Genomic DNA, 9,623 nt, shown 5'->3' on the forward strand with positions numbered 1-9,623 from the left:
GGTTTAAGAAATTATGCGTTGCTCCGAAGATACAAATAAAAACGCCCTTACAACAACCAGAATTAATATTATTTTCTTTGTTATAACCAAAAAATAGCATAAATAACATGGTAAACAATGTACGTATTGTTCCAGGCATTTTTGCGAATATGCAAAGACTCGTGCTGCCATCTATTCTTGGGACACAGTAAAAGAAAAGATTGCGGGGAAACAAGATTATATCGAAGCAGACAAACAATGTGCTTCTTTTTACGATGAGTCCAATAATTTGGCCAATACTGCAGTATTGACACTGGAAATCAGCAATGCAGTGATGTGTTGTAGATTCTATGTCTATAAGCATTGCCTACATCTAATCTAAAAATAGATTAAATTGGCTCATAGCTACATACTCTACGTAGACAAGCCTGCCCGGTGGCAGAGTGGTTAGCACATTGCGCTACAATGCCAGGGGTCCCGGGTTCGAATCCTGGCCTGGGCATGGATATTTGTGAATGTCTATTCATCAATTTCATCATATCATCACTCATCACCATCTTCGCAAATTAGCCAAAAATGGCACAAAAAGCAAAGTAAAATAAACCAAAATCAAATCTACGTAGGCATGGTAAACTTCACTAAAATTAATTTACAACATTGATTTGAGGAAAAACTGGTATTTTTCAAACACATCAGTTTGTATTGAGCCAAAAACAATCATATTTACAATAAAAATATCTTGCCCAGTCTTTCCAGCATTGACTGTTGGTAAATGTAAAGTATTGACAAAAACATATTGCGGTCATGACACAGATGTAGTGTATTTTTGCATGAATGATGATAATCTTATATTGTATTTGATTTAGGAGGAAATTGTTGATAATGTTAAAGAAGAATGCAAGGCACTCTTTTAACAATTGAAATGCAAGATAATTCTATTTCAGTTGTTAAGCTCAAACTTTCCACCATGTTGTTTACATAAATTACATGTGTACATGCATTCTATTGTCTAAATATAGACCCATGTTGTTTATGTGTAGACACATCACTGTCCATATGGTGAATAGTGATTCTTGGTTCCCTCACTTTATTTTTCCTATGTGTGGAACCAATATATTTCTGTCAACTGCTTAATTTCATGGTTACTGGAATCGCTACAATGTAGGTTCCAATCTTTGGAAATCTCCATTTTTTTTTTTTTTGTTTCACTTCTTACATGTACAGGGTGTCCAAAAAATAACTCCTGAGTTTTGAGATTACATATTTTTATTAGATTGGGAATTACAATCATACACAGCATATAAAATGAAAGTATAATATCTGAAGTTTCATTCCCTTTTAGTGCCGTGCACCATTAACAGCATGACACACATCAATGTAGTATTCTACCTCAAACCAGACTCGGCTAAACAGATCATTGGAAATTGTTTATGTTGCTGCCTTTATTCGCTGCCATATGATGGCACATGCAATGTTTCCCTTCTCCTGACATGTGCAACCACAACACGCATGGTGCTTTCTTTTGTGATGATGCCATTGTTGCTTGTGGCGAGGGCATGTCTGCACACGTGTCTGGAAGTGCTGGCATCTAGTGGTGAACACTTGAACTAAATCTGGCAGATGTCAGATGAACGGTAGCAACAGAAACAATTTCCAGTGATCTGTTTAGACGAGTGTGGTCTGAAGTAGAATACTGCTTTCATGTCAGTGCAGTGATGCAAACTAGCTTTTTCTATGTTGCACAAGCAACTTAAAAAAGTTCAAATTAAATATAAGCATGCAGCAAAACATATATGATCTTAAAAGATAACTTTAAAAAATGTATTATTAATTATTTTTAACTCTACCAAGGTATCTACATAATTCCTAATTGTGGAAAGGAAAAATTGCAAAGTGCACAAAACAAAATATATAGTTAAAATGTTCAATTAGTTTAGGAGCTCAGTATTTTTAATCCATGTCGTAAGTTTTGGTATTTTTTTAGTATTCACAAATATTATATGTAATGGTTCATTCCCTTTTCAAGCACTATCTGAGAATGAGAAACTATTTCACAGTTGTGCAAAAACAATAGGTTGTGTTACTATCCTGTCAAAGTACGAGAAAACACATGAAGTGATACTTTTTGTATGTATATTGTGTGCTCTATTTATATACCATTATTCAGAAATAAAGGTATGTCAAATTTATTGTTTGCTAACTTAATTGTGTCTTGAAAAGATTGGATGTCATGGTGATTCAGTAGATTGTGTGCAGGTCCTAGTATCTAGTTTGCACACTAGATAACATATGGAATTGAGAGCTCCTTGCTCTCCATGACGTCACGACAGGGGCATCACCAGGGGGGTGCAAGGGGATGCTTGCGCACCCCTTAATTTTCTTCCGCACCCCCTACGTTCAACTGAAATCACTAACCCTTAGAGTGTCATGTTATGTCATGTCGTCATATCGAGCGTCGAATGTTTGGTACTGAAGTAAGACCGTTATTATTGTATGCATCAGGCAAGCACTGAAAGATGTGCCGATATATATCCTGTACTGGCGGCAGCATCTATAAAGATCAGCGGCCGTTTTATTTCTTTCGTCAGCATTGTTGTTATGATTTGTTTTCTTCCTTTGTTTCTTCAAGTGGTCTGTTTGTTGTTTTCAATAATTGCCTACAGATTTATGAGAGTTATGTTTTTCTTTCTTTTTCTTTTGTATTGTTGATAAACTGTTTATTTTCCACCTATTTGTTCTTCCTCACACTGGAACCAAGATTTCAGCTGCTTGCAAGGTATCACCAAGTCATGCTCAGGAAATTATTTGAGGGGCTCGGGTGTAGAACATGGTAAGTGACATTTTGGTTATTTTTGAGTTACAAAGTAAAATGTGCCATTCTTCAATTTTCTAGTGAAATTGCCATGTGATACAATTTGAATTGGAAGCATTCTGAAATTGGTAAACACAACACAAAAACAATTTATCTACAGTATAGTTTCTAATAACCTCTTTTCTTAATGAACTCAGAGTGGGGGCTCCGAGGGGGTGCTTGTGCACCACTTAATTTTCTTCCGCACCTCTTTCAGCACCCCCTACTTTCAACTGAAAACACTAACCCTTAGAGTGTCATATTTTGTCATGTCGTCATATTGAGCGCCGAATGTTAAGTACTGAAATAAGGCCGTCATTATTGTATGCAACAGCCTACAGCTTATTGTTAGTTTTTCCTTTTTCTTTTTTGCATTGTTGACAAGCGGCTTATTTTCCACCTTCTTGTTCTTCCTCACACTGTAGCACAAATTAAAACTGCTTTCAAGGTATCACCAAGTCGTGCTCGGGAAATTATTTATTGCGAATTGTAACGTGAAGGGTAGTTTTCTTGTTAATGCGTTCTATGTATTTGTTCCAAGTAACATGTCTAGTAAACGTACCATTTCAGGCTTTCTTGAAACCCGTTAGGAAGAGGCCTAATGTTCACGAAGAAATTTTACAGTTCGTTGTTGGGATTATTTTAACGAAGACGATGTTGCTGTGCACTTTGCATTTTATCTTGAAGAGTGTATATATTTTGTACCTCCATGGATTACATTGAAAGGGTTCAAAAATTGTGTTTTTAAAGACTAGGATAATTTCATTTTGTATTTCACTATATAGTTCAGTAAGTCTGCAACGTGTATCTGAATGAAGACTTAATACATATCATCATATACGTCCAGGGGGAGGGCAAGGGAGGTACTGCCTCCCTGGAAAATGAATGTCAATCTAAACTTACTACATTTCACACATATAATTTCATTTCAGTCAGTAATTTATGTTATTCACTGGTGGTGATTAGGGTGCAGTTGAACCCCACTTTTTGCTATGTTTGCCCTCGCACTATGCTAAAGCTTGTCTACCAAGGGAAAGTAAACTGTCCTTGCCCCCCCCCCCCATTTTAGTACTTTGCTCCCCCAGTTTTGAAAGGTTGCATGCGTGTTTCATGTTTTCTGTATTTTCAGCATCGCACCCCCTCAGCACCCCTAGATGATTATTCCTGGTGCCACCGCTGAACTCTGAAATCAACAAAATGTCACTTACTATGTTTTACACCCGAACTCTTCATTTAACGTGAGTTGTAACATGAAGGGTAGTTTTCTTGTTAATACGTTCTGTGTATTTGTTCCACATAACATGTCTAGTAAACGTACAATTTCAGGCTTTTTCAAAACTCGTTAGAAAGATGCCCATTGTTCACGAATAAATTTTACAGTTCGTTGTTGGGATAGTGCGGCAGAAGGGATTTTAAGGAAGACAAAGTTGCTGTGCATTTCGCGTTTTGTCCTGAAGTGGCCGGCAGAATATACTATGTATTTGGTACCTCCATTGGTTACATTACTTAGGAATAATACTAACAAATGAAAATTATATTGAAGAGGAAATAAAAAGCAGGCTTAATTCAGGAAATGCATGTTACTTTTCTCTTCATAACCTTTTGTCTTCTCGTTTAATATCTAAGAAACTAAAAGTCAAAATATACAAAACGGTAATTTTGCCTGTATTATTATATGGATGTGAAACTTTGTCCCTTACATTGAAAGAGGAACATAAATTGAGAGTAAGAAAATAAGATCCGTAGGAAAATATTTGGACCTAAAAGGGATGAGGAGACAGGTGAGTGGAGAAGGTTACATAATTTAGAACTACATATTTTATATTCATGTCCAGATATTATTAGAATGATTAAATCAAGACAACTTAAGTGGGCAGGCCATGTGGCACGAATGGGAGAGGAAAGAGGAGTTTACAGGATTGTTGTTGGGAAACCTAATGGTAAGAGACCTGTAGGAAGGCCAAGACGAAGATGGAGGGATAACGTTGAGATGGACCTAAAGGAAATCTGTAGGGATGGAAAAGAGTATATAGATCTTGCTCAAGATAGGGACAGATGGAAGGTCTGTGTTGCTGCAGCCATGAACCTTCGGGTTTAAGAAGGCTAGAGAGTTAGTTAGTTAGTTATTAGTTACATTGAAAAGGTTCAAAAATTGTGTTTTTAAAGACAAGGATAATTTCATTTTTTATTTCACTACATAGTTCATTAAGACTGCAACGTGTATCTGAATGTTTACACTGTACGACCACTTTCTTGGAGTATAAGACTTAATATCTAAATACCTATCATCATGTAAGTCCAAGGGGAAGGCAAGGGGGGCACAGCCTGCCTGGAAAATGAATGTCAATCTAATGTTGTTATATTTCACACACACAATTTCATTTCAGTCAGTAATTTTTGTTAATCAGTGGTGGCGATTAGGGGTGCACTTGCCCCCGCACTACATTAAACTGTCCTTGCCTCCCCCCCGGTTTGGCACCTTGCTCTCCAGTTTTCAAAGGTTGCATGTGTGTTTCATGGTTTTCCTTATTTTCAGCATCACGCCCCATAAATTTCTTTCAGCAACCCTTGATGATTAATCCTGGCGTCGCCGCTGCATCACGAATGAATGACCTTTGACCATGTACTCGAAGCCTGGTAGCAGGCACGTATCCAGAGGGGGGGCTTAGGGGGCTCGAGCCCCCCCCCCGAAAGTTTTAGGTTTACACTAGATAAAATGAGGTTTTTGGTTTCTTGTGGTGTGAAATAAAATAATGTGACAATAATTTAAGGAAAGAAATAATTATCGAGGCAAGACGGAGAATGTTCCGTAACCCTGTTATTGATAAAAGCACGTATCCAAGATGGGGCACAGGGGGCTCGACCCCTTCCCCAGGAAATGTTTCAGTTTACGTTAGATAAAATTAGGTTTTTGGCTTCTTAAATAATGTGAAAATAATGTAAGGAGAGAGATAATTATCGAGGCAAGACAGAGCATGTTTTATACCCCTGTTATTATTAATAGCACGTAGCCAAGGTGGGGATGAGGTGGCTCGAGCCCCCCCCCCCTTAGGAAATTTTTAAATTTACACTAGATAAAATTAGATTTTTGGCGTCTTGAATAATGTGAATATAATAAATTTATAAATCTGAGAGAAATAATTATCGAGACAAGACGGAGAGTGTTCTATAACCCTATTATTTTTAATAGCACGTATCCAAGGTAGGAATCAGGAGGCTCGAGTGCCCTTGAGGAAATTTTCCTGTTTACACTAGATAAAAATTAGGATTTTGGCTTCTTGAATAATGTGATGATAATTTGGGAGAAATAATTATCGAGTCAAGACGGAGAATTTTCTACAACCCTGTTATCGTTAATAGTACATATCCAAGGTGGGGTTGAGGTGGCTCGAGCCCCCCCTCCCAGGATTTTTTTTATTTTACACTAGATAAAATTAGGTTTTTGGCTTTTTGAATAATGTAACGATGATTTAAGGAGATAGACAAGTATCGAGGCAAGACGGAGAATGTTCTATTCTATAACCCTGTTGTTGATAATATTGCACGTACACTTTTCTTGCGCTTTCGGTGTTGTCTCAGCGCACTTGAGGACTATGTAGAGACTTGTCAGCATTTGGAAGCTGCACAACAAAGGTAGCGCCACACGTAGGGCAATTCTAATCTCTGGAAGGCGGGAGAGGGTACGTTATTGAATGAGAGAAGGAGTCAACTACTGGCAATATTAACGAATCGTTTTATCTGCGGAACGTTCTAGAATATAATGAGGATATAAATACGTGGATTCAATTTTTCGATTGATCTGTACAAAGAATCGGTTAATGAGATTTCAGAGGTAAGTGTGACAATTGATACAGTCGATTGGTGATCAGATCAGTCAGCGTCCTCTGATTGCTTTATAAGATATAGTGATTCGAAAATGAAGACATTGACGACAGCAGAACTTCCGGGCCTCAGTGTGGTGCTAGTTCGGTTTTAGGGGGCGAAGAGATCAATGCCTCTCTCTCTCTCTCTTCTCTCAAGTGAATATTTCATCAGTACCGGATATTAAAACAGAAATAAACTGCATAGATCAACTGAAAATCAAAGTTTTGAGTGATGATTTAGTTTTACCAGAACTAAATTTCGTATATGCAGTCTGAGAATTTCATGATATAAAAAAAATACTTTTGTTCAAGCCTACTGGGTTCGAAACACATTCAAACACTTAACTATCATAAAGGGACAGCCGAAAATTTTATGAATGTCGAGAAGAGAAAGCAGGAAGATGTTGCATATGTAGACATTTTAGGCGGAAATTACAGGCTCTACCAGGATCCAAATCAGGGTTCTACCAACTGAGCCACCTAGTCATCCTTTACTTCAACCGATTTTTCGTTAAAATGTCTACATAGTACATGTCCTGTGTATATCAAATCGTAAGGTGTTGCCTGTATAGTGAACAAGCACAGAAAATATAGGAGAGAGAAGAAAACTGAGGAGCATTATCACCGGTTGAGGATATTTTTTTCTGTAGTCAAGAAGAGCTACTACTTCGAGGTGACAATGACAGTGGCCTAATAAGGGAGATTTCACACCGTGTCACCTGAAGATTAGGTTTGTGCGGCCTTTTGTGTCGCTACGGTGTGAAACGTTGCTGTTGATTGGCCCATTCCAATCAACATGTATCGCGTGTCCCTTCGGTCTGAAACCTTCTTAAGTCTTGAAAATCCAAGTCACAAGGATGGAAAATAAGGGCCTTGTTAAGGTTAGGTGTGAAGGCACCTAAAGGATCTTATTCAAACCTGCAGGAAGAACGCATCTCTAATACGATGATAAAAACTTCTGGCGAGTTCATTTTAAAAAAAAATGTCCGAGATAAAGAGAGGCGTGCCCAGGATTTTCGGAAGGGAGAGGGGTTACGCATACTATTTTTGGTGGTCAGTCCTGATTTTGTCATTTTCCCCTGTCTTTGACGTTCCTTTTTTTTTTTTTTTTTTAAAAAAAAAGGAATACTGGGTCAAATGGGGTTATGACCTCACCAACCCTCCCTTGGGCACGTCACTGGAGATAAATGAGTAAGCATTTGATCATACTGGGAGACGAAACATTAGATGTGTTGGGAACGGAAGGGTTTTTCACTGTGAATTAATTGTTTCGTGATCCACCTGTATTCGAGAAGACTTCCTTTGTTTCGTGCCGATATATAACAAGACAGCGGAAGCTGAGACAGGCATTTTTGAACACTTGTGAGTGCTTTCGCCTCAATATGAACAATTTGGTTGGTTTCGGATTTTATAAGAGCTGAAAAAATGGGAGGACAAGACACGTTAGTGGTGTTCAGGCTCGAATCAGAGAGTAATATTCGAGAGCTGTCTGCGTCCAGTTCGCAACCCGCAATTTGAATCTCGCGTTGTCGAGTGGATTGTCCATCCCGTGCGTGTGTAACAGCTTCGTAAAAACACTCAAAGATACCATAGTTGTTTTTATGCCTGATGAGAAGAAATGGACAAACACACATACTGAGATGGTTCCGGCACACATTATTAATGCATGGAAACAGAGGAGTCGAGTGGTAAAAAATGTTCAGATTTCACGTTCTGATTAAAATGATAGCCTTACAGTGGCAACGATTTAAGGGATAGTTGCTCCCCATTTTTTATTTTTCTGCCTCAACATTATGGCCTCTTAATGTTAAGCCTTGGCTACCAAGAGAAAGTAAACTTTCCTTGCAACGCCCTCCGCCCCCCCCCCCCCCCCCCCGTTTTGGAACCCAATTGCCACCACTGGTCTTAAACATACAATTGTGAGGTTCTTACTATACCCCTTAAAAAAATGGTGTTGAGCCCCCCCCGAAAGGAATTCCTGGATACGTGCCTGCCTGGTAGCCAAAAGAAAATAATGAACATTGGCTACGGGATGGAGAATTACAAATGTATGAGCCACCAGGTTTTAGGCTTATGACTGGTTACTGCAGATCGAACATGAATCATGGAGGGGTATCATTATATATCAATGAAAATTTAGATATTAGTTTCTCAGTTTTAGATGTCAGTCAGTTTTGTGTAGAATGGTGTTTTGAAGTTGTTGCAGTACTATTACCATATTTAAGAATAATTGTCATCTCCATCTATCGAGCACCTGAAAGCAGTATAGATTTTTTTATTGAGCACTTACAAAACCTTATCTCAGACCTTGATAAAGAATTTAGTAAACAAAAATAACAATTCTTGGAGATATCAATATTGATATCCGACATGCCAGTCCTAAGCAATTATACCTTCTGAATATGTTAAGATCACTCGACTATTATTGTGCAAATGATAAACCAACAAGACTAGACTCATGTTTAGACAACATTTTAACAAATTTAGATAAATCTAGTTATGAAATTGGAATATTTAATACATTTTACTTATCAGATCATAAAGGCCTGTGGTTCAAAGTAAATACTGATATGCCTCTGAACAATACACATACCCAGATCAAATCTGCTAGGTTAATTAATGATGACAGATTGATTACACTGAGAAATAAACTAAAAGAAATTGATTGGTTTCACTTAATTACTTCTTGTGTAAATGTAGACAAGGCATTCGACAATTTTATCAACACTATTTCCAAAATATACAATGACTTCTTCCCCAGAGTCCTTGAGAAAGAAAAACCAATTAAGGCAAAACGAAAACAAAAGCACCTAGGTGAATGGTATGCTCCTCAATTAACTCAATTAAAAACACAACTCATGATGTATTATTATGGATATAAAAATAATAAGGTAGATAAGGCTAGATATCTGAAAATTAAGAGCATTTAT

This window comes from Lepisma saccharinum, chromosome 21, assembly GCF_977018435.1.
Source record: "Lepisma saccharinum chromosome 21, izLepSacc3.1, whole genome shotgun sequence".
NCBI lineage: Eukaryota > Metazoa > Arthropoda > Insecta > Zygentoma > Lepismatidae > Lepisma > Lepisma saccharinum.